At 35.2% G+C, this 25,437-nt stretch overlaps 1 long non-coding RNA gene across 1 annotated transcript in view; it reads left to right on the top strand.

Annotated features, from left to right (window-relative positions):
• LOC148213824 (uncharacterized) overlaps positions 1-25,437 on the top strand; it is a 328,533-nt gene that overhangs the window by 147,709 nt on the left and 155,387 nt on the right. The window contains exon 2 of the long non-coding RNA XR_015793674.1: positions 25,194-25,235. This is a non-coding gene — a long non-coding RNA (uncharacterized LOC148213824). The remainder of the gene's footprint in view (positions 1-25,193; positions 25,236-25,437) is intronic.

The following is a 25,437-nucleotide window of genomic DNA, read 5'->3' as shown; positions in this document are numbered from 1 at the left end:
TTCTGCTTTAAAATCTTTATCAAATCTAGATTGTATTTGCAAATATGAAAACCAATTTATTTTTACACCTTGTTCTTCCAATGCTTGCATAGTTTTAAGTTCACCCTTTTCATTCAGTATCTCAGTATATCTAACTGTTTGTTCCTTTTTATATATCATTGGATAGGAGAAGGCTTCAATAGTGGATATCCATCGTGGAACTTTTAAGTAATATTGTCTTCTTGTCTTCTCCCAGTTTAAAAACAATGCCTCTTGAATATAATGCCTTCTAAAATAGCCCTGTGTTTTCGTTCCCTTATACCATAGGAAAGCATGCCAGCCCAACAAGTCATGTCCCTCTAACGTCAATAATCTATTATTTCTTAGAGTTATCCAATCCTTTACCCACATCAAATTTGTCACCTGGTAATATAATTCCCAGTTAGGCAAGGCAAACCCACCTTTTACTCTTGCGTCTTGTAGTAATTTAAGCTTTATTCTTGCTTTTTTGCCCTGCCAAATATATTTCAATACAATTTTATTTAAATCATCAAAAAACTCTATCCCTAGATGAATAGGAATTGTCTGAAATAAGTATAATATTCTAGGCAATAGATTCATCTTAATGGTGGATATTCTCCCAATCATTGATAATTGTAGGTTCTCCCATTTTATCAAATCTGTTGCGATCTGTCGTTTGAGTTTAACATAATTATCCTCCTTCAATGTACTACATCTTGGTGTAATATATATCCCTAGGTATTTAACCCTATTTGTGACCTGTATTTCTAGAACTTCTTCCAGTTCTTTCTTTCGCCTTGCTAACATATTCTTTGTTAATATATTTGTTTTATCTTTATTTATTTTTAAACCTGCTACTTTTCCATATTCTTCTATCTTTTCAATTAATTTGGGTGCTGTTTCCAATGGATCCTCTAGTATAAACACTAGGTCATCCGCAAAAGCTTGCAATTTGTACTCTTCCTTTTTGATTTTCATTCCTTTTATTTCTTTCTCTTATATTCCTATTCAACACTTCTAATGTTAAAACAAACAGCAGAGGCGATAGTGGACAGCCATCTGCCTGGTTTATTTGCATCTTCAAAGTAGTTCTGTTTAGCGTTTCTGATTTTTTGTGCTAGTTCCTCCTTTTCCATTAGTTCCATTTTATGTTTAATTAAATCCATTTTAGCTTTAATGTCTTTTTTTTGCGGGGATTTCTGTAACTCTTCTTCCAGTTTTTTATGGTCATCCTCCAATAATTTAAAGGTCATTTTCTGCATTATATTTCTTTTCCTTGTATAATCGATTATACAAATAGATTGTATAATCTATTATTAAACCTCTTGTATAGGCCTTCATTGTGTCCCAAAGATTCTGTAATGATGTATCCTCTTTTTTATTTTCATTAAAAAAGAAGGCAAGTTCTTTCTCTATCTTCTGTTTAAAGTCTTTTTCTTTTAGTATCCTGTTATTTAAGGTCCATCTAGATCTCTTCCGTTGTCCTTTCCAAATAACTACCATTGGGTTGTGGTCGGCCCAAATACTTGTCTGTATTTCAATTTCTCGTATGTTGGCAAATAAATCCGCTGACATCCATACCATATCAATTCTAGACCAAGATGCATATCTATTTGAATAAAAAGTGTATTGCTTATCTACCGGATTTCTTTCTCTCCATGCATCTTTCAAATTTATTTCTTCTATCATTCGAAGGAAGGATTTTGGCAGTGTCTTCCTAGTTCTCTTTGTCGATTTCTGTGTTTTGTAATCCAATTGATCATTAATTATTCCATTGAAATCTCCCATCATACAAATATTAGCATAGTCCATTTCAACTATTTTCATATGTAATTTCCTATAAAATTCTTCTTGATTGTCATTAGGAGCATAAATTGCAATTAAAAGAGTTTTAAGATTTTCCATGGATACAAAATTTTATAATGCAGATGACTGTCAAAATTCAGCTTGAAATCTTTGCATTTACAACACTTGCATTCTATGTATAAATACTCCTTAGTTTTTCGTACAAGTACTACACCTTCTCCAAACACAAAATCTTACAGCTCAGCTAGTATGACACCAGGAAATATATCTTTCTCCCTCACTATTTTCCTAGCTCTTCTAGAAGTTTTTCTTAGGTAGGCTTTTTATTGTTTCATAAAATGATTTTTTTTAAAAATAATTCTATTTATAATCTTAGCAGTGGGATGCTAATATTACAATTCAGTTGCAAAAATAAGGCTGATATTTCCCTGATATTTCTATTATTGTATATTTAGTTTCTTTAAATTATGTGAATATTGTTCATCCCCTTGATTAGGATGAAATTTGTATTCAGCAAGCTTCAGCCAGTAGGATAAGAAATCTATTTTAAATTATCCATTGTATGCTGGATGGTATATTGAGGTTTCCAGGAATACTGTAATAAAGGCACAGGAAGACCACAAATCACAGTGAATGCATGAAAAAAATCTGTTTAGATATACTCATCTGTGTCAAGATTTGGGGATAACATGTTTTCAAATGGTTACTCAAAGAAAATTGAGAATAGAATGCTCCTTCTTTCTGTATGCATTGCTTTCTTAAAGAGGTCTTCACAGAATAATAACCTTCAGTATTAAAGCCTACCTGCACCATAGATTTTTAGAAGTAGCTGGGTTTTTGTTTTTGTTTTTTTGTTTTAAGGAGGGAAAGCTTTTTAAAAGAAACAAAAATGCAGTCTCAAATGTTAGCAAGGATTATATAGAAAAATTAATGCATGTTCTATATAATAATTGGTATTATACTAAAAAGGCATTGTTAGTGAAAAATAATCACCCATTAATACATAATTAAGGATTCCATACTTGGAAAACGTTCTATATTAAAATCTTAGAAATCATAGGACACCATTTGTGGATTGTAAGCAAGATTTTTTTTTTTTTAAAGAAAATTAGAACCTATTGACAGATCATAGAAGTTAATAATGTTTGTAAATTGTAGTTGTGCATATTTAAATTATGCAACAAATTCAGCTCAGAATATTGTAATTCCTAAATTCTAAAGGGCAAGTTTTACGATGCTGGGAGAGTTTCCTTCTATCTTGGATGAAAGAAGTGTAATGTAAATGTATGTATTCACCTCTGTTGGAAGTTTAATGTAAGTTTAAGGATTAAAAAGAAAAAAATAATAATTTTTGGAGAATAGCAAAAGAGGGACCAGAATGCTGATTTTGGAAAGCTAAGGGGCCAGGTGGACTTGAAAGAATATTTCCCGTGGGTTGTTTAAAATGTTATTAAGGTATATATTAAGATTTTGAAATTAACTGTAAGAAATCCTCCTGTGGGAAAGTTTTGCTGATTGGAAAATAAATATATGATAAGAGGGGACTTTGAAGGTTGACTAGAGGGAACCAGAGAGAACTAAGGATAATAATTAAAAGAGAAGAGACCTATTAATACAATGGAGCAGTATTATCTGACTATAGAAGAAATTAAGGCTGTCTGGCAACAATGTACTCAGAAATTACTTTAAAGATTGCCTGCCACTATAAAAATAGATCTAACAGAGGCTACAGAAGAGGAACAGATTCTATTGGATAAAATAGAGGCTGACTTGAATGTGGATTTGAAAATGGATTTTTAAACAATGCCAGACTACAAGAGTGATATGGAAAAAGATATCACAATGAATTTGCAAATGAAACTGTCTGATGTTTTAATAACTAAAGGGGACATAGAAATAATAAATCAGAAGAGTTTCATTTGTAAATTCATTGTGGAATCTTTTTCTGTATCAATCTTATAATATGTCATTTTTAAATCTGTTTTCAAATCCACATAATCTTTTTCCATATCACTTTTGTAGTCTGGTGTTTTTAAAAATCCAATTATTTTCCAATCAGCAAAACTTTCCCATGGGAGGATCATTATTTTACAATCTCTTCATGGGCAAGCCTCTGTATGGAGCAAACCTGTGGGTGATCCTAGTCCTCTCCTTGATCCAAAGAAGAGTTCTGAGAAGCTGATCCATTCACTGGCTCCTCTTTCCACTGTAGCCATTGGTTCCACTCTCACGGAGCTGTCTTAAGTCCACCATTGCTTCCCCAGAAGTCAGTATCTTATATTAACAGGTAGAATTTTACTACTGGGAGAATCCTAACAGAGAGAGTGTTGATGTGAATGAATTTGGATTGAGGAGAAAAATGGGAGTGAAAGAGAATATTGGAGCAAGTCAGGGGAGATGGAGGAAGTTCTAGCTGGATGTTTTATTTTGCTGTATCACAGAGGACTGAAAGAAAAGCAAATGTCATACTGCATTGCGTAAAAAAACCAGGTAGTGCAGGACCAAAGGACTGAATTGAGTAATGAGTTTACTTGGCATTGACAAAGATGAGCTTATTCGTGGATGCTGCTATTTGGTCCCCAGTCAGATTGCAATAAGAAAGTCATGGAAATGGCAGCAAAATAATCAATCAACCACCAGTAACTTGCCATCTAGAGGCTGGGATGAAAGGGGAAATGACTTCAGAGAGCTGGAGCATGTTGCAGATGAGATCAGGTGGAAAGACTAGGTGGAGAATCTTTGTAGCTATGAAGAAGTGGGATTCACCATTGTACAGGTGGAGAAGAGAAGGATTGGCTGGAAATGACCCACCAAGTCTTGTAGCAACTGCAGCTGCAGAGCCAATATTGGAGTGATAAACAAGATAAATGAGGGTTGAAAAGTGAAGAATAGAGGTTCAGTCCTGGAATGAGAGGCAAGGTCTGAAAGTGAAGTGGCTCCACTTAAAATGAGACAGTGGTGGTGGTGGGGTAACAGACAGGTGAAAGATGATTGGAAAGGGTCTGCTGGGGGGATAGATATTGTGGAGTTCGGTTTAGTGAGGTGAAGTTGTAGGGATATATAAATGTAGATAATGTAGGTGTAGTTTATATTTGTGTCAATGGAGAGTCCCAATAGCTAGCTAAGGGACAAAGTTCTAGAGTACCAGGGGCCATAGAACTGAGGGGAGAATTGATAGGGATGGGAAAGCGAATTTTTGTGGTAGGCAGGAGGAATTCTGTTACAAAGGAAAAGAGGTTGGAAATTTGTGGCCAATTTATATTTCCATGCCCCACCCCACAGCCCAGCTTTATAGCTACATGGAATTGCTATGGGCCTTGAACTCAAAGCTGATGCTGTAGAACAATCAATCTATCAGCAATCAGCAAGAAGGCCTGGGGGCCAGAGGGGGGCCCGCACCTGTGGAGATGGCTGGTGGGGTGAGGGGTTGTCTCCCCCCCCCCCAGCATCTTACAGGTTTTTTAGGGCCAAATTATAGGAGGTTTTTAAGCCATTTTTATATATGTTTTTTAACTATTTATAGATTATGTCCATGTCTGGAGAGTCCTGTTTTTTTTTTATTATTATTATTATTGTGAGCCGCCCAGAGTCACCCATTGGGGGAGATGGGCGGCGTACAAATTTGAAAATAAATAAAAATAAATAAATAAATAAAATCAATCTATCTTTATCTAGGGTTTAAACAGGGATGAGAGGGCAGACCTGACATCATTGGGACCTGGCTAGATCTGAGTAGTTTTTTTTTTTCTTTAAATCCTACAAGAGGTTGCTTGAAAGTGGATTTTCTCTGTGGGGCTTTTCTGATATGAGGGTAGACCCTTACCTCATTATCTTCCAAAAGCTTGTAAAGACTGGGCTATTTTGAAAAGCCTTCAGGGATTAGATGAAGTGATTTTGTTGCCCAAATAAGATGCCATAAACAAAGGTTCTATTATAGGATGATGTATTTCTTGAACACATTGGAGTAGGTTATTTTTATTATTTGTTACTGTACTTCTTTTGTTGTTTCTGTCTATATTTTTTCATGAAGAAATGCCTGTGACTTAGGTACAAGTAGATTTATCATCCCTCCTAAATTTCTCCTAATGCCAACAATTCACCAATCATATTGAAAGAAATATTTCACTGTTCTTGTTAGGGTAGATTTCTGTCAGAATATAACAGAACTGTGTCACTACATATGAAATATGCGTGTAAGACTTTTCTTTATAATAATCTCTCTTACTTGAGACTTTTCTTATGGTGGTGTGGGATTAAACTTGACATTTTGGGAAGGGTTCCAATGTTCAGGGCAATGTTGCAAAATGGATACGGTCCTGTCACATATAAGCAAAGGCAGGGTTTTCTATATTTTCCCCTGAGATTACATGGAACTACCAACCTGCCTAGCTATCTGCCTACCTACTTACCTAATATATTAACCCTATTTTAGGACTTAACACTATACCTGAGGGTTCCTGCTAGAAAATGGCAGAAAATTATGTAAATGATACTTGACAGTTGTGATAGGATGTGCCCTGCAGTTTATCAAAATGGTATTTGGGGACCTTATGTAGATCCTAAGCCCTAGGGTGCCTACCCTATCCTATGCTAAAGTAATAATTGTTATGTCAGTTTAGCTTCAGATGTGCTTTTCAGGTGTTTGGAAAGAGATTGGGTATTCTACTTAATAAGGTAGAGTCCTTATAAATGAGGAGTTCTAACCCTACCTTCTATAAAGATACAGTGTGGTAACAAAGTGGAAGTCCCATATGTGTCTACTCCAGTGTCTCTGCTGTTGTAAATTGATTATCATCACTAAAACTCAGAATGAAAACTATGTAATGAAATATGATTACATAGCTTACATGGCAGCAAGTAACCATTTAAACAGCAGTAAAAACAAACTAGAAGGCCTCTTAACTTAAACTACGCTTAACCATTTTAGAAAGGTAGCAGAGAGATAGTATTTTTGAGGGCACTGGAAACTTCCATGTCCCATAAATAGAGCTATAGGAACTTGTGATGTACCTGGCTCTACTGATTACTGAATATCTCTCAGTCAACTCTACAAAAATTACCTAAGAGTTTGGTTCCAATAAATGACTATTTTTAGCTAAATCAAATTATATGTAGAGAGCTATTAGTAAAATATGTTAAATTTCTTTTACCTGAATATATGCATCCTTGGTAAGCACTTAGATTGATTATAAATCATGGCAAAAACATTATTTTGGCCTTCAAAAATGTTAGGTATCAATTTATTTAGATATTTGTTTAAACACAACATTTTTGCTTATGTTACAAAATGTATAAATGTATGTATAGCATAGTTAACAAGGAAAGAGAGGAGTGTCCCTACCCCATGTTAGAATCAAGGTCATCCATTAAAACTAAAATTCAGGAAATTCAGATTTGTCAAAAGGAATTTTTTCCTTATACAGGTAAGCATACTTAAGTTAAACTGTGGAACTGGTTGCCAGCAGTTCTGGTAAAGAGGACTGGACAGAATAATTCAGAATCAAATTATCAATGGCTACTAATACTAAATAGCTATTTACTATTCCTGATTCATAAGTAGCATGCCTTTAAGATTGAAGTGAATTGCAAATTGACAATATACATACATACTGTAATGGTATGTGGGAAAGACCTTGGGAGAATGGGCCCAGAGATGCTGCCTAGGGAACAGTCAGATAAGAGACAGCATAGCCCGCAGCTGGATAATGGGTAGGGCAAGAGACTCAGAAGAGACCCTCCCTAATTTCTCAGGCTGTAAAGGAGACGGGGGGAGAATTGTACTTTCAGACTTACAAGATTCTGTTAACATAGTCTTACAATAAAGTAGAATTAGCTCATCTGGTCGTGTTTCCTGTCTGGTCTACCTAGTAAGGCTGATGCATACATACCAGTTAGTGGGAAGTAACAATGGAAGGGGTTATAGCCCTCCAAGGCTGACTCATGAGCCTCTCAAATGCATCATGTTTATCACTATATGACAAAGAACGCTGGGTTAGATATGCCTGAGCAGCACCAGTTTTCATATATTCTACTAGATAATGTTATCCTGTTGAAGGAGAAATTAAATTGCATTGGTTTGAACCTTATTATCACATCCAGGTAACTTCTTTGGGATGTCCATAAATTATATTTATGTGCTTAATATTTTTACTCTTTCTTGGTTTTACAGGTCAATTCAATTTATTACAGTCGTAGACCAGTACAAGGAGAGTGTTCTGTGAATATATCTATATAAATCTATCTTAATAGATTATTAACAAAATAAAATTTAAGACAAAGTTAAAATACATTTATAAAACAACCTAACTCTGCCCGCACCCTATGGGTTACTCTCCCCTCAGAGGTGAGGTGGGCCCCTACCCTCCCAATTTTCCAGAAGGAATTGAAGACCTGGCTCTTGCGTGGGGTGAGAAGAGATACAACCAACCCTGGGGGTGGCTGGCACCTTGAAGACACTCCCTGAGTTTATTAACACCTAATTAATACCTTGGAAGTATTATGTAGGAAGTTTAATTGCTATAGTGTATTTTAATTAATTAATATTTATTTATTTTAATTAATATTTATTCTGTTTTTACTGTAAACCACCCAGAGTCACTCTGTAATGAGATGGGTGGTGACAAATTTGAAATATAAATAAATAGATAAATAAAAAATAAGTAAATAAAAAACTAGCATCTATGAGTGAGGTCCACAATGCAGTCTTATTTAAATTATAAAGTAGACTCTAAAATTATATAAAGTCTAATATCTAAAATTACAAAAAAAAGTGATAATATCTAACATTTAAATGCATTCAATTACATAGATTGTGTTTGGCCCATCAGGGTCCAGCAGAACTTCTGTGCTGCTGCACAGAACCTAGCCACATGTGTTATGACAAAAGGCAGTTTGTGAACAGCATCTGGGCATAGGCTGTGTCTGGGCGACCAGGATTCTACTAATCAGAGGTAGGATGAATCCAGTTTGAATGTTTCCATAAAAGGAGCAATGAAGAACATGTTCTGTAGTTTCCACCTCTCCAGAATCCCAGGAGCAGAGCCTTTCAGCCAATGGTACTTTTTATATTTACCATCCAATACTGCAGAGGGGAGAACATGACATCAGGCAAGAGAGAAAGTCTGATGACTCAGTGTTTCTAGCTGTGTAAGGTACCTGGCAGCAGTGACAATATATCTGTTGTGTACTGGTGACAGGAAGGCTGGGGCCTTCCCTAGATCTGCTTGCCGCTCCATATCCTTTATCCTTTGCTTCTGGGTTTGTTTCGCCTGATTATATTTCATCTTAAGAACCAAGGAGGGAGAGTAGCCTAGATTTAAAAGTTTACATTCAACAGCCTTGATCCATGTGGACTGAAAATTGTCCTGGAGGATTAATGGTGCTAGGCCTTGAGGATAAAAGTTAAGCTTTAACCAAAGGTTTACAGAAGCTAAACACAATCTTGACTCAACTTTTATCATAACTGTCTCCAGTCGTAAATATGCATTGGAGGTACAACAACGTATCTGGTGGGCTGCTCTGATGAATTTAGATTTTACTCTCTCCAAGGAGGTGAAACAAGGAGCTGGGGAGGGGGGCAACCAAAGCTCTATAAAGGAGCTGGGCTAGTGCCTTAGCCAGTGGCAGGCATGACTATTTCTAAATACTTAAAGCAAGTCACTTGTTCTATTCTATGGCCATTAATGCTCCATGAATGAAGCTTTGGCCTTTTGGCAAATGCCATAATCTTGGTTTTTTAGATGATCATTGTTGCATTATTGGACCAGATTTCTCAGAGTTCTTTTAAGGGCTATTAGTGTTCTAGAAAGAGCTACGGTATCATCTGAATAAAGCAGCAGGGCAATGCTGCGATCCCCTAGTTTAGGGGGATGGAAATTTGGATCTTTTAGACATCTCATCATACCATTGATATAAAAATTGAAAAGCAGGGGGGCCAAAATGCATTCCTGTTCTACCCCCTTTTGAGTTTTAACTGGCTTCGAGAGAAACCCTTGCATATTGTACCCGACCTTAAGAGTCGTTTTAGTAGATAAGGCTTGGATTAAATAGAGAAGCCTATGGTGGCTCAATTAGGCTTCTACCTTCTCCCATAATTTGGTCCTGGATACAGAATTAAAGGCTGCCTTAAGATCTATAAAGACAGCATACAATACCACATTGTTGGCTGAATATTTTTCAATCAAGTGCTGTAGAACCAAACATTGATCGATGGTGCCTCTACCTTCCCTAAAGCCAGCCTGCTCTTCTGGTATCAGATTTTCCTGATCCAGCCAGTCTTTAAGTTTATTGTGGAGGTACTTACCATAAAGTTTGTTGATTGCATTAAGCAGGCTAATTGGCTTGTAATTAGCAGAGTCATCTCTCTTTCTCTTCTTAAAGAATGGAACTATAATTGCTAGGCCCCAGTCCTTGGGGACATATCTAATGGTATTAATATAGGTGAAGAGCAAAGCCAGGGTTGGAGCCTACAACTCTTTGTTATTCTTCAATAGTTCTGGGGAAATAAGATCAGCTCCAACAGCCTTCCCCCTCCTGAGTTGACCAATAAAGGACTTAATTTCAGATACAGATACTAGGAGCCACTCAGGTAAGTTCTCTAACTTTTGCATTGGGGACTCACTAAAGGGATCTTCATACATCCTCAGAAAATGTACTTCCCAGGCTTCAGGAGGTATATAAGAATCCAGTGGGGTAGAAGCTAGTAAGATATTAGGTGCTAGAAAAGAGTAGAGTTCTGTTCCTTCACTGTTTCAAGAAGTCTTTCCCAGGAGACCTTATATCTTTCTTCTTAAAGGCCACTAGTTGCTTATATTGTTTTTTGAGGGTGAGAAGATGTTCAGGGATTGTTGTGTTATTCTCCCCTGTCTCAGATTTATAAAGATGATAAGCTGAGGGAAGGGCTTTCTTAGCTTCAACACAACCCTTATCAACCCTTTGATGAAATTGAAGGCTCTTAATCAAGAAATTGGGGTCACAAGCCAATAAAGGTTCTATCTTTTGCACTAGAGTTTTGTATGGTTTTATTTTATTTCCTACTCAAGTTTTTCTGTGACTGAATTATTTCACTATTTCTTTATTAGCAGCATTTTTAGGCTGCCCCACTCCCAAAAGACTCTGGGTGGTAACTTTAACAAAACAAACAGAAAAAAATGCATTGATAAGGAACAGGCAATTCATTCTGATCTTAAATGTTCCCAGTAGAAAAACATACGAGTTTTGGGTTGAATCTACATATGTATTAGTTATAAATTGAACCATGTTTTCATGGCATATTAAATGGAGAGATGGAGTTTTATTGCTTTAAGGCCTCCAGTGAATTTGTACTTGTACTTACGTAAATAGAGTAAAAATTATTTTTTAAAAAAGCTAATGAAAAACAGTGTTATGGGAATGTAGGAAATCAGCTAAAGAAGAAAGAGTTAAAACTTGTTCTGGTTTGGCTTGGGAAAGTTGAGCTGATATTCAGTTCCACTGAAACGTGTTAATTTTTCTCTCCCCTCCACTCACCCCAATTTGTAAACATATTTCTACAAAATATCTTAAGTCTCTAATATTCTCTTCTATAAAGGAGAATTAGATAGTAAATATGGTTTAAATTACCATTCCTCTGAAAACCTGTTACAGCAAATATTAATGGTTGATTTGTCCGTTAAATTGAATTTATAATGCTATTAACGTTGTCCATGGAAAAAATCAGTAACATTTTCCTGTCATTATAGTGCCATGGCCTTACAGTATGTCTTGATAGTGTTCTAGAAGGCCTTGAAGACCTGGGATGATGTGAATGGTTCTGGAAATGGGAAGTGGTTGGTGTGGTTGTGCTAAGAATATGGAGCACTTGCTAGTTTGCTAGCTGGGGAGAGAGTGTGTAAATTGGTAGTGTTAATTCTTTTCTTTTTCTTTTTCTTTAATTTATATTTTAAAATACATTGAATTTTGATAAGTTGAAAAAAGAAATAAAAGAAGAAATACTTGCATATAAAAAATTGAAACTGTCATGGTTTGGGAGAGGAATGTTATGTAAAATGAAGATTTTACCTAAAATTAATTTTTTATTTTGGCGCTACCAATAAAATTAACAGAAGAGGAGTTAAAACAATGGCAAAATATCATAAATAATTTTTTCAATGGAGATAAAAAATCAAGAATAAATAAAAACTTATGGTATGTACCCCCAGAAAGAAGAAGAGTTAAGTATCCCAAATATTAATAAATAATCTATAGCTAAACAAATGAGATATGTCCCTAATATGATATATGGATTAGAAAAATAGATTTGGGGAGAAATGGAGTTAGGGGAGATAAGAGATAAGGATTATTTTCTTTTTACACAAAATAAAAAATGTTTTATAGAAATAAAAAACCCAATAAGTAATGTTATTTTACAAACTTGGCATAATAATAATAATAATAATAGTAGTAGTAGTAGTAGTAGTAGTAGTAGTAGTAGTAGTCAAGGAATATCACCACTGACCTGAAATGTAGATTAGAAAAATTTCCAGAGAATCTTAAAGCAGGATTAATAAAAGATATGGAGCAAGTGGGAGTATTAAGACTGAAAGATTGGCTAAATAGAATTTCTTGTAGAGATGATATAAAGGAAATATTTGAACAAAGTAAAATATCTTGGTATAATGTATTGCAATTGGAGGCATGGACTAAGAATTGGGCAAAACAACATGGGAAATGCAGACAATTAACAACATTTGAGGAATTAATGATAGAAATGAAACAGAATGATACAGACAAAGTTACAAAAGGGTTAGTAGGTAAAATATATAAAATGTTGTTAGAGAGTAATCAAGCACAACAAGGAATGAAATTTAGTTGGGAGAGTGACTTAGGTATTAATATTACAGAAGAGGAATGGTCAAAGATTTGGACGCAGAGAATTATGAAAAATATGTCTTTTAGAATTAAAGAGAACTGTTATAAGAGTGGAAATAGTATACAACCCCAGTAACTTTAAGCTATTATAATAGAAGTAATTTAAAAAATTGTTGGAGGTGTAAAAAAGAAATTGGGACTTATTTGCATTTATGGTGGGAATGCAAAAAGGTAAAAAAAAATATGGGAAAAGGTTTTTGTTGAGATTAATGAAATATTATCTATTAATTTGCAAATAAGTCCAAAAATTGCATTACTGTTAAATTTTGGAAACATGAAATTAGAATTGCAAAAGAAAGAGATGATAATTTTTGTTACTGACTTAAGATTAATAATAGTTAAAAAATGGAAAGTGGAGTTTGAGTATGAACTTGAATATTGGTTTAAAGAAATATGGAATATTGCTAGTAACTGACATGTGAACTAAAATATAAAAAGGGTCTGGCAAAAAAGAATGATTTTGATGTTATATGGGGTGAATTTCTGGAATATGTTTTTGTTAAAGGGAAGGGAGTAAAACCAGACCAATATATGTCACCCTTTTGGAGAAGAGGGCTTATTAAAAATTATTAATAATAAAAATCCATGATGAGGAGGGTTATAAGTCCCACGGGTAATGGGTGCATGTAGAGATTAAGTTATATGTGTTTTATGTTGGTTGTTTGATTGAATTATTTTACATTTTTGATATTACTAGTTTTGTGTTTTGTAGTTTGTATTTTAAAAAAAAAATTTAAAAAAATTAAAAAATGGTAGTGGTAAATATGACCCTTGGCTATGGTGGAGAGGGAGCCAGGATCAGGGATGAGGAGGATGTTGGAAGAATTAGGGTCAGGTGAAAAGATTTTGGTGGTGATGGGCAAGGGGACATACATTGGGAATCAAGTAGCAGGCTCATATTAGTTCTGCATTCTGACTCCCTGTCTTTACTTCCAGTTTCTGGTGATCAAGCTTTGGCCAGCTGTAAGGGTTGTCAGGAATACTGCCCCACAGATAGCTGGGTCTAAGACCCAACTTATGGAAGGCATTGTTTTGCAGTTGTTCTCCTTCTTCCAGGTCTGGTTGCAGTCAGTACTGGGGGTGGGGGTGGGGTTGGCCTAGTCCTAGACTCCTGCTTTTTGGGGTACCTCAGGGTTTTCCCCTTTCCTCCTTAACATCTACGTGAACCCATAAGGGAGGTCATTTATTGACAAGAAGTATAGTATCATTAGTATGCTGATGATACCCAATTCTACATCAGTGCATCTGGATATTCAAGTACAGGTGTCAGGATTGTATCCCAGTGTGTGGAGCCTGTGAGAGTCTGGATGGGGAAGAATAGGTTTCAGTTCCACCTTACCAAGTCTGAGTGGCTTTGGGGTCTATGAATCCTGGAACTGGAAAGATTTTATCCTTGACTCTGAGAAGGGTAGCACTCTCTCAGATTCAGTGCACAATTTGGGAGTCCTCTTGGACTTGCAGCTCCTGCTTGAACAGCAAGTGGCAGCTGTAGCCAAGGGGCTTTCTGCACAAGTCCATCCTGTGTGCCAATTGCACCAATTCCTGATTTGGAGGGTCCCTGCTCATGGTTACTCATACTTTAGCCACCTTCAAGTTAGATTACTGCAATGCACACTACATGGTGCTGCTCTTGAAGACCACCTGGAAGCTTCACTTCACAGAAAACAATGTTGTGGGTGGTTGTGGGTGTCTCTGATTATGACCATATGATATCTCTACTCTGCAAGCTGCACTGGATCCCAGTAGGTTTCTGAGTCCAATTCAAAGTGCTGGTTATCACCTATAAAGCCTTACATGGCAAAGGATCAGGTTATTTGTGGGACCGCCTGCTCCCAAGGGTATCTGCCCATCTCATACAAGAGAGAGGACATATTCTGGGTCTCCTCATTCAAATAATGTCATCTTATGGACCCAGAGTCATCTTCTCAATGGTAGCTCCTGCCCTTTTGAACTATATTTCTCTGACATGGTTGGCTCCAACCCTAAAGCCTTTAGAAAGCTGGTTAAGACCTGACTCTTTCCCTGGGCCAGGACAAGTAGAGTTTCCAATTTAAGGAGTTATAGAATAATCAGCTCTGGTTGTCATTTTATAGTCTTAATAGGTTTTAAGATAAGGGTTATTTATTTATATATATTTTTTGGTATTTGTTGGTTGATTATTTTTCTTTTTCTTTTGTACATCATCCATTGTCTAAGTTGGGCAGCCATATAAATTTCATAAATAAATAAATAAGGTATTATACCATCTGCCTTCTTGCATGTTTTGCACATTTTTTTATGAAACACTTCTAATTTTTACAAGTAACAACAATATTCACATGAAATGGAGATGTAAACAAAACATACCTGAGTGGAACTACTTAAGGCTTTTAACTGAAAGAATTGCTTATAAACAGCATTTAGATGTCAGCCAGAAATATGAATAGGGAAGGGAAACAAGTAAAAATGAAAAACATCCTACACTTTTCTCCCATTATCAAGCAATATAATCAAACATCATCAAACTACATAATGGTTTACTTATTTTATCAAATATACAATTCAGTTGATATTTACAAATAGGTAAGCTCAGCCAATAACAATAAAACAGGAAAAGTGAATTGCTGTAGAATGCAGCATGCATTTGTTTAAGGAAGGTTACTGTTAGACCCTGCTGTTTAACTTAATTCAATCTAGTAATATCTAATTTTACTGATGACATAATAGTATCATTATTTCATTCTCCATGCATATAATGGCATTTTAATATAGTCTGAAAGCCACAAAGTGGAGTAGTCCAAGTTCTACTAACATGGATACCATACAATTTGTCTAAATAATAATAATAAAAAAATCTAATGAGTGACTGCTCTGCGTGAATTATTTGCCCATCTTTGTTCATATGCATTCATATACATTTCTAGAATTTTCTAATCAAATTTGCTCCATACTTATAATAAACAAAGCAAGGACTGCAAGTTGTTGAGGAATTTACCACAAATCTATTTATTCCATTTACTGTTTTTTTGTTATTTAAAAATGGTGTAAGAATAGAAACATTATTTTAGTATAAAATGTTTTAGGATATGCTTCCAAATATTGTCATCAACATTTCATGAAAAGGCTGGAGCGCTTGTCAATCACATTGCTGTTATTACAATACAAGAATTAAATAAATATTTTTTCATTCTTAAAACAGTAATATCTGTTGTTACTGATAAAAAAATTCAAATTCTTAATTTGTAAGGGAAGGATGAATTCAGTTTATATTAAAAGAAGTATTTTGTAAACTTGTACTATTTTTAATGTTCTTAAAACATTAAAAATAGAACCTTGTACTATTTATGTTCTTAAATATTTGTTAAGAGCATAATAGTGCTACAAGGAATGGTTAAAATGTGTTTGTAGATTCTCATATTACAATCCACACAGACATACTAGTGATATGATGTTTATTTCTAATTCCTAAATTTGATTAATTTCATTTACATAACTTATTGCAATTTTTAATTTGATTTTTTCCTAATATGCATACTTAAGTTAGCACTATAATATGAATCAAATTAATTTCAATCCTATTCATTCTGAATTGCAAACAAACAGAAGCCCACAGAATAGATCTGTTGGAAACTGAATTTCGCATCCCTTTCTGCCTGATAAAATGAGCTGTGATACCAGCATATGGGTATATCCAAGCCCTATCTGGCCTCTTCGTGAAGTGGACAGAGGGGGGAGTGGCTGGATCTAGGAGATGGTTACTTTCTCTCTAGAGGGCTAGGGTAGTGGTACATCTTTCCCATACAGGACCTACCAGGTTCCAGCAAATTTAGCCGGTTACCTAAAACCTTCCCTTTTGTAGAGAAAGTTATTGACTAAGTGGCAAGAAGTTGAGATAGTGGATCATTTGGATCCTTCATTCAGGATTGAGGCCTAGGCATAAAATGAAGGCCTCCTGGATACTGCTGTATCATCTGATGGAGGTTATGCTAGAGATCCTATGCCAAGCTTCATCTAGTCTGCCAGTTGCAATCCTCCTTGGAACATGAAACCCACAGTTTTCCTTATCATCTCTAGTATCAACTATTGCAGCTGTTTTCTTTGAAGACTACCTGGGAGCTGCAGTTGGTACAAAATGTAGCAGTCCACTTGTAGTATGTGAGAACCGCTTCTGAGTATAATTCAGACTGCTGGTTATGACCTAAAAAACCCTTTATGGCTCATTGCCTAAGTACTTGCAGGATTGTCTCCTTCATGTAGAACTGACCTGTCTAGTGTGTTTGTCTCAAGTTGGGATGTTGAAAGTTCCTCCATAGGAAAAGAGGGAAGAGCAAGAGCTCAATCTTTTTCAGTAAGTCTCATCCCAGTAGAACAATATATCCCTGGAGATGCAAATGGTGCCCTGTCTGATGGCATTTGGGAAGGCAGTGAAAACTTTTCCACAGAGCTTTCAGTTATTTTTTTAATGCATTATTATGTTTTTTTTGTTATGGTGGCTTTAATATGACTGCCACGATTTATGTTTTTATGTTTTTATTGATTTAAATGTTTTTCTATTTTCTATTAAATTTATAAATGATGAAATCTTTATTATTATTATTATTATTATTATTATTAATGGAGTTGGCAGTTTATGAATACTGTAAATAAAATAAATATAGAAGTTAAGGTGCTGCTTAGTGTGAGGGCAGCAGTAGCCCAAACGGCTTGCAGCAGTACCTTTACTGCCAAACAACACAAACAATAACTTCCTTGTGGTTAAGAATCAAAACCATTGAGACCATTCATTTCACCCACAGCTCTAGTAAGTTCCAAACCTTGATAAAAGTTCCTGAAGGACTGAAACAGAACATTTACACTCCCCAGTTGGATCACTTTTCTTTTTGCACTTCAATCACTCTTGTTAGCATTTGTTAACATAGACATTTTACCTGTACGATTTTAAAATAGTACTATGATCTTGTGAAACATCTGTTCAGTATCGCAAATGGTTTATTGTATTTTTTCAAATTAAATTAAAAATATATGTAATTTTTTGCAGTAAACACTAAGAACAATCCTAGGGGTGAAACAACTAAACCCACCCTAACCCTAACCCTTTTTGCTTAATTGTGCCCCGCAAGTACTTAATCTTTTAATACTGAAAACCATAATTTAATTAGATGTCTTTATGTTGAAAGAAAAGCTTTAGAATCAATATATTTTTGCAGAATGATATGCCATACTTTCACTGTTTTCAGAATATGCTTGGTTTAGGTTAAGTTAATGTACTAAAAAAACCCCCACATATCTGTAGAAAGGTTAGAGATAGCCAAATAATTATTGTTTTGATATCCTCCATTAAATATGTACTTGTTTCTATTAATAATAATTCTACTATAAATAATAATTCTAATAAAATTATTCTGAAAGAAGCCATATTGAAATATTAACCAATTAAGACAAAATAATTATACATTAATTGCTATATAATTTTCTCTTGAAATCTGTAATGCTGTTTTGTATGTAATCCTGCTTTTATACTTTAAATGTCAGGTAAATAAATCATTCATTCATTCATTCTATGCCACCTTTCCTATAAAATGGAAATGTACATATTGGTTCTCAACCTATTAATGGTGTGATCTTATGCATACTTACTTAGAATTAAATCCCATTAAGTTACTTAAAATATTGTATGAGCTTTTGATGCCCTCTGGGTCCTACAGAAAATGGTAATTTCACCAGGCATGGTACAGAAGATTCATAATGAACGTGGGATGGCCATGTGAACTTTGGAGTTTGAATGACTATAGGAAATTCTATCTGATATTCTAAAGGTAATTATAAAGTCTCCTTTGAGTCAAGCTTGACTTTTGGTCATTATAATGGCATGCCCATTTGGGTTTTTTGGCTATAGTTTGGAAGTTTGCCCTCTGCTGAGATAGTTTTACAACTTCCAAATATAGCCTACAGACCTGTTTTTAGTTGGAGGTGTTTCTCATCCAAGTATTAATCAGCTCCAACCCTACTTAGCTGCTTCCAAGATCAACCAAAGTTGACAAAATTCAACCACATGCTGTGAATAATTATATATATGAAATTCTATATACATATTCTGCAGTTGGGCTATACATTGGTCTAGATTTTTAGGAGGACTATATTCATACCTTTCATGCAAGTGAAATACACACTACTGCCCTGGTATATTTTTCAGTGTGAGAAATTTGACCTGCCTGGCAAGTATAGTTTGGTAGAAATAGACATCAAAACATATTCTACTTTGAATTTATCAGTAAAGCTAAATATGGCTAATTTGCTAAATAACATTATTTGTCATATATAATCAGCCTCTATGAAACAGAATTCATTGCACTATGAAGGATCATAGTATACCATGCTGGTCCAGTGCAGTTTGATAGATAGATATTTTCAATTTCCCAGTCTAAGACTGAAGTGAGTGGCCCAAAATCACCCAACCAGCTTCTGTGTTCAATGGAAGACTAGAATTTGAGTTTCTCCATTCCTAATCTAGTACCTTAACCCTCACAGTGCCCCTTTCTCTCTGCCCTTCTTCATACTTACATACAAATACAAACACAGAAGAGCTAGTGGGATGTAGTGGTTAAAGTGTTGGACTAACACCATGGAGTCCCAGGTTCAAGCCTACCTTGAGGCCTGGAAGCTCACAAGGTGAGTTTGGGCCAGTCAATCTCTTTCAGCCCAACTTATCTCACAGGGTTGTTGTTGTAGTGAAAAAATGACAGGAGGAGCCACTATGTATGCCACCTTGAGTTCCTGAAGGAAAGATGGCGTATAACTAATGTATAAGTACTTATTGAGCTGAATTTGAAAATAAGACAAAATAGAAAAGGACACAAATTTGTCTTAGAGGTTTCTAGAGGAATATTAACACCTCTTCATTTTTTAGCTTTTCTTTTTAAAAGTTGATTTCAGCCTACTTTTACTGGATTCTTTATTTCATTTTAAATTGTTTCCATCATCAGTGTCTGAACCTTTTTTGCCTTTGAACAGGAGGAAGAAAAGCATAAATATCTCCCCAGGACTGAATATGTCCAGTTTGTTAAGTTTATAAACACTGTAATAAAATAAGGACTTAGAAGACCATGCTTTCCACCTAGGTCAAAAATGCTGTTACATTTTTGACATTTTCTAAGATTCTGAAATTCCCCTTCAGAAAAGTATTTCTATTAAATTTTAGGATACTTGATACAGAAAATTCAGACTATTCTGATGTGTTGAGATGATACTTCTGCTGTAACACTGATAACACTTTTTCCATGTGCATAATTAGTATGTATATTAATAATTGAAAACTTGATTTTCCTTAAAAAGCATTTTAGATGCACTTGAGCTAAAAATACTTAAATAGTTCTCAAGCCTTGGTTATAGGCTACGAGTATGAAGAACTGAACAAAGCCCCAGTACTATGATTTAAAACCAAGTTAAACATAATTTTCCGAGCAACTTTTTGATTTTTCACCCTCTCTTCTGGAAATAGATATCTCTTTGATGACCCCATGGGAGTAGTAGTGTCTCAGGAGCTTGGGTCAAAAGAAGCAGCATAATGATCAAAGATCCATCCATTTTGTATATGTGTGGATGTTGCAAGCAATTACAAAGGAGTGGGGACCTGATTGTGATGCCACAATTGCCATCTTGTATCTTTTGACCATTCCCTGCAAACACCATTGTCTGGGAGAGAGATTTCTTCAATTTAATGGATCCTCTGCTTCCTGAAACTTATTTCTAGATGTCTGGCGAAAAATGTTCTGTCTTTCTGTGTGTTTTCTACAGCATTTTTAGAAGTTTTTCTGATTTGGGTTTAAGTTGTGGTAATCAATTTTGTGAATTTTGGAGTTCTTAGATGAAACTAGGATAGGAATAGTTTCAGCCAATCAACAGTCAGTTTTCTCCATCATTTTAGATAGATCGAAAGAGTTGATCTTCAACTTATTTAGCTACTGAATTCCCAGTCAAACTCTTCCTTATTGTTAGCTTCCTGTTTCCTAAGAGTCCAACATTTAAATGATGCAATAATAAATCCTATCCTATCCCAAGCCTGCCATCAGCATGGTAATCAGAGCTTTATAGTCAAATCAAAGCCTCTTGTGAAGTTCTGGCTGTATCTGCTCTTTCTTCTCTTAGTTTTATGTGCATGCCTCAGCTAGTCCTGGCCTCAACCAGAAGTATCTATTCTTTCCATACCATCTTGTTCTACTTTAAAACACAGCAAAGAGTGTCCCAAATGGGAAAGACACCCACCCTCTCTCTCTCTCTCTCTCACACACACACACACAGAGAGAGAGAGAGAGAGAGAGAGAGAGAGATATTTCTCCCTGGAATTGTTGATTTTTTTCTGGTAATATAAGTTTTGTGCAGGTTTAGAAAATCTTCAATAATGGATCATAATTAAACTATGGTAAGAAGTTGGGTATGAAGTGTGTTTTTAAAATGTTTTTCCTGATTTATACATTACATGTGGAATAGTTATTTGATTGTTTCCATATAGGAATGTATACATTTAAAAAAAAGTTTGCTGATTAGCTTAAATGGAAGAGGGAATGCCATGTATGCCACTTGAGCTCCTAAAGGAAAGGCAGAATATAAACAAAATAATCTGTGGAATGTTCTCCGGATTGTTTTCATAAAGAAAATATAATGGACCAAAACTTTATAAAAGACAGATGATGATGATAACTAAATATCCCAAGTTTTAAAATGACCATGAGAATCTGTGTATAAGGCTGATTTTACGGAGAGTTGAGAAGTCCTTGTGCAGAGGAATTTTGGAATGCATAAAGTAACTCCAAATTTGAAGCTAGAATAAGCAGTAAAACTTATTTCAAGTAAAAAAGAGGTTGCAAACAGGTCGTAAGTGGAAAATATAGTTAGAGATTAATTTTATAAAGCTTGCATTTACCTTTCAGTACTGGATAGTAAAGAAGGGACTGATATGTCTGATGTTAATTAAGAAAGGAGGAATTAAATGCTACCAAAGGATTTTATATTGGCCACTAGATAAATCTTCTGTTTCCTCTACTCTGAAGAAAGAAAAGAAATGATGAGTATCCAGTTACATCAGACATCCTAATTAGGTCTATGCTTTGATTTTTGCTCTGCAGTTTTCAAGACCAATTATATCATTAAAACTTTTAAGTGCAGTATCATCAGGAAGTACAAAGAATAGCTGTGACGATGTAGATACAGATATATAGGTGCTGTAGATATAAACAGATATCATACACATAGAAAGACAAGCTGACATAACAAGAGCAAGACTCTCTGACAAATAGTGTTTCAATTCAATACCTCTTAGGAATTGTACATTGTCTTTCTTCAAATGCAGAAAAAAACTGGATAACATTTTGGAAGATACAAATCTGTGTTTGCCTGCTTGGTTTGTCAAATCACGTTCATGGCCATATTCCTATTTTGTCTCTCTTTCATTTTAGCATCCTTTTTAGCAGGATTTAGAAAATTTTTAATAAGGTAGCAACATTACAACATTTCTAGTTTTTCAGCTTACAATTGTTCGTTTGTAAGCTCTATCTGTAGATTTTTGATTTTAACAATTTCTTGAAACCAATATCCACAATTTTTGGATTTTTAAAAAATTACCTCTGCATGTTATTTTTCATAATCCAGAGCAATTAGATATAAAAATATTACTTGTTTGAAATTTACATTTTTAACAGTATGAGAGACAGTGTGGTTTAGTGATGAAGGTGTTAGATTGGCAGTGGAGAGACCCAGGTTCACCCTCAGCCATGGAAGCTTACTGGGTGACCCAGGCCAGTTATTCTCCCACAGGCAGGGGAGTGTGATATATAGATTCCCTTCTCACCCCTATGGGTGGTACGTGTCTTCCTCAATCTCGGGTCCTTTAGAAGAAGCCTGGGAGTTTGAGGGTTCTGCGCAGTATCTTAGCTGTTCCCAGCACTGCACTTTTCTGGACAGAGAGCTCAGATGTTGTTCCTGGGATCTGTTGGAGCCCCTCTCCCAGCTTGGAGTCACAGCCGTGAGTGCTCCTACCACCATTGGGATCATTTTAGCCTTTACTTTCCACATTCTCTCTAGTTCTTCCTTCAGGGCCTGGTACTTCTCCAGCTTCTCATACTCCTTCTTCCTGATGTTGCTGTAACTTGGCACTGCTGCCTGGTTGATTGGCCAGTACCTGCCTGTTTGTCTGGATCTGGAAGTCCCACAGGATCTTAGCCCTGTTATTCTTCATGACCTTCTGTGGAATCTCCCATCTGGACTTGGGAGAGTCTAGCCCATACAATGTGCAGATGTTCCTGTACACAATGCCAGCTACCTGTTTGTGCCGTTCAGTGTATGCTGTTCCTGCCTGCACCTTACACCCTGCTACTATGTGTTGGAATGTCTCTGAGGTCTCTCTGCACAGTCTGCACCTTGGGTCCTGTCTAGTGTGGTAGACCCCTGCTTCTCAGTACCTCAGTGCTGTCTTTTAGTCTAGCCCTTTCCAGCCACTGATAGGATTTCCCAATGTCAGCCATCTCAGCTATTTGTTGATGGTACATCCCATGGAGGGGCTTGTCTTGCTATGGAACTTCTTCCACTTGAACTTCCTCCCTAGTCTGCTGCTGCCTTAGGCTTTGACTATATATTTGATATATATAGACTAATGTCTGACTAATGTTCATTATTAACTGAATGAACCTGCTAAAAAATAACATTTTTGGAATTTATTTATTTATTTTTCTCTTTTCCACCAAAAATTAAGATAATAAGTATATATATATTTACTATCTTAGTTCTTGGTGGAAAACAGAGAAATAAATAAATAAATGCCAGAAATGTTATTTTTTAGCAAATTCATTTAGTTAACAATGAACATTAATCAGTACTTAAATTGTGCTATAAAAAAAGATATATTATGGTATATATATTAGTACTTATGGTATATATATTTATATTAGTACTTAAAGTGTGCTATAAAAAAAGATGAACTTGCTAAAAATATCATTTTTGGCATTTATTTATTAATTTATTTCTCTCTTTTCCACCAAGAACTAAGATAGTATGTGTGTGTGTGTGTGTATGTGTGTGTGTATATAGGTACACTATATTAGTTCTGAACCCCCACACACAATCACTCTGTATCTAAAAAGGGTAGAAAATGGAATCCATGCATACATATAGCAAATTGATGGGAAAATATCTAAAACAATTTATTGTTTATTACGAATATTGAGGGAATTGATGATGGATACAAAAGTGAAGATAAGTTTTGAATGTGTGACAGACTATTATTTGGTGTGTCAAGAGTGGATCTGGAAAAAAAATGGATCTGGAAGAAAAGGAAACAAAGTGAGAGTGAAAATAGAATTACTGGAGGACAAAGTTCAAGTCCTATATTGGAAAATATCAGATACTAAATTAATCTCCCAAAAGAATGAATGGAAGGCAGATGTATAGAAAGAGGATGCTGCTTGATCAGAGTAAAAAGAATAGTGTTGCTGAATGCCACAGAAGTATGGAGATTTATGGTAATAGGAAATATGGAAAAGAATTCTGGGTGGAATAATGAAATGAAAAGTTCTAGATGAACTTCCAGCATTCCTTCCAGCATTCCCTATCTTCAGTGTCATCCCACTTCTTTTAGCACTATGATTTTTAATTCCATTCATGACACTGGGGACTCCTTGATTCTCTTCCTCTGCTTCCCTGTTGTTGTTGTGTTGTGTTTAATTTTCATTAAAATAACCCTGCAATTTATAAATCTCCTTAATCCAAACTGTTCCTTCGTCCGTTTTAATTGCATTTGTTGCAGTTACCATTTTCTTTCTATATACATAATATTTTAATGCATCCTTATTTATGCAGCAGTTCTCCTATTTCCATTTTTTCTCATCCAGAGGTTCTTTCACTTCATTACTGCATCAATTAGCTGTCAGAGAGACTTGGAATAAGATTCCAGACATGACTTGGCTACTGCAGACAAAAATGAAGCTTTAAACACAACAGTTAATTGCCCACTGCAGTGTAAAGATGGCAAAGCCTATACATAACCACCCACCCACATACAAACATATATACACTCCTAAATATAAATTCTAGGTTTTTTCTTCCCATCCTTCTGAGTTAATGGATTGCTGGCCAATCTCTTTATGGCCTTGGGAGGTAGATGAGATATGTTTACATGATAGTTCTCTTTAGACTGGGAAGTGGGCTAGTACCTGCCTTACCAGTTGCCCTTAAATATATTTAGGTACATACAAATATACTGTACAAATATATGGCATTCTTTTACAGGAAGGAAAACTTCAGGATTTATTTCAACTGCAGCTAAGCTGATATGGATAAGTTAAGCATTGTACAGTTTTGTATATGTGTGTGTGTGTGTGTGTGTGTGTTTGCGTGCGTGCGTGCGTGTATTATTTCTTATTCCTTTGGTTTAATGCACTATATCTAGCTTGTTATATGCTTAATAAATAATTGTTCATTATATTTCTAAATTTGTTAATTATATGTCACTTAAAATATATTTATTATTTCAGGTTGTCCAGAAAGTGGATTTTGCTTTTACTGCTTTCATTTTGGTGAGTTTTTCATATGCTTTTAAATTATAATGACCTTAAATGTTACATTGAATCTATTTGTTCCTCTTTCCCCATTTGGAAGATACCGATTTCATTTAACTTTTGTTCTTAAGAATGCTTATTTCTTCTCAGTACTAAAAGAATTAAGATAGAAATAGAACTTAAATTTTGTAGTCCATTAAGGTGCCACTAATAAATGAAC

This window comes from Python bivittatus, unplaced genomic scaffold (genome assembly GCF_059951505.1).
Source record: "Python bivittatus isolate LINGU-HERP-01145 unplaced genomic scaffold, Pbiv_v1 ctg000850_np1212, whole genome shotgun sequence".
In the NCBI taxonomy this organism is placed as follows: domain Eukaryota; kingdom Metazoa; phylum Chordata; class Lepidosauria; order Squamata; family Pythonidae; genus Python; species Python bivittatus.
The sequence above is the reverse complement of the archived record's forward strand: the minus strand, read 5'-3'. Positions and strand labels throughout refer to the sequence as shown.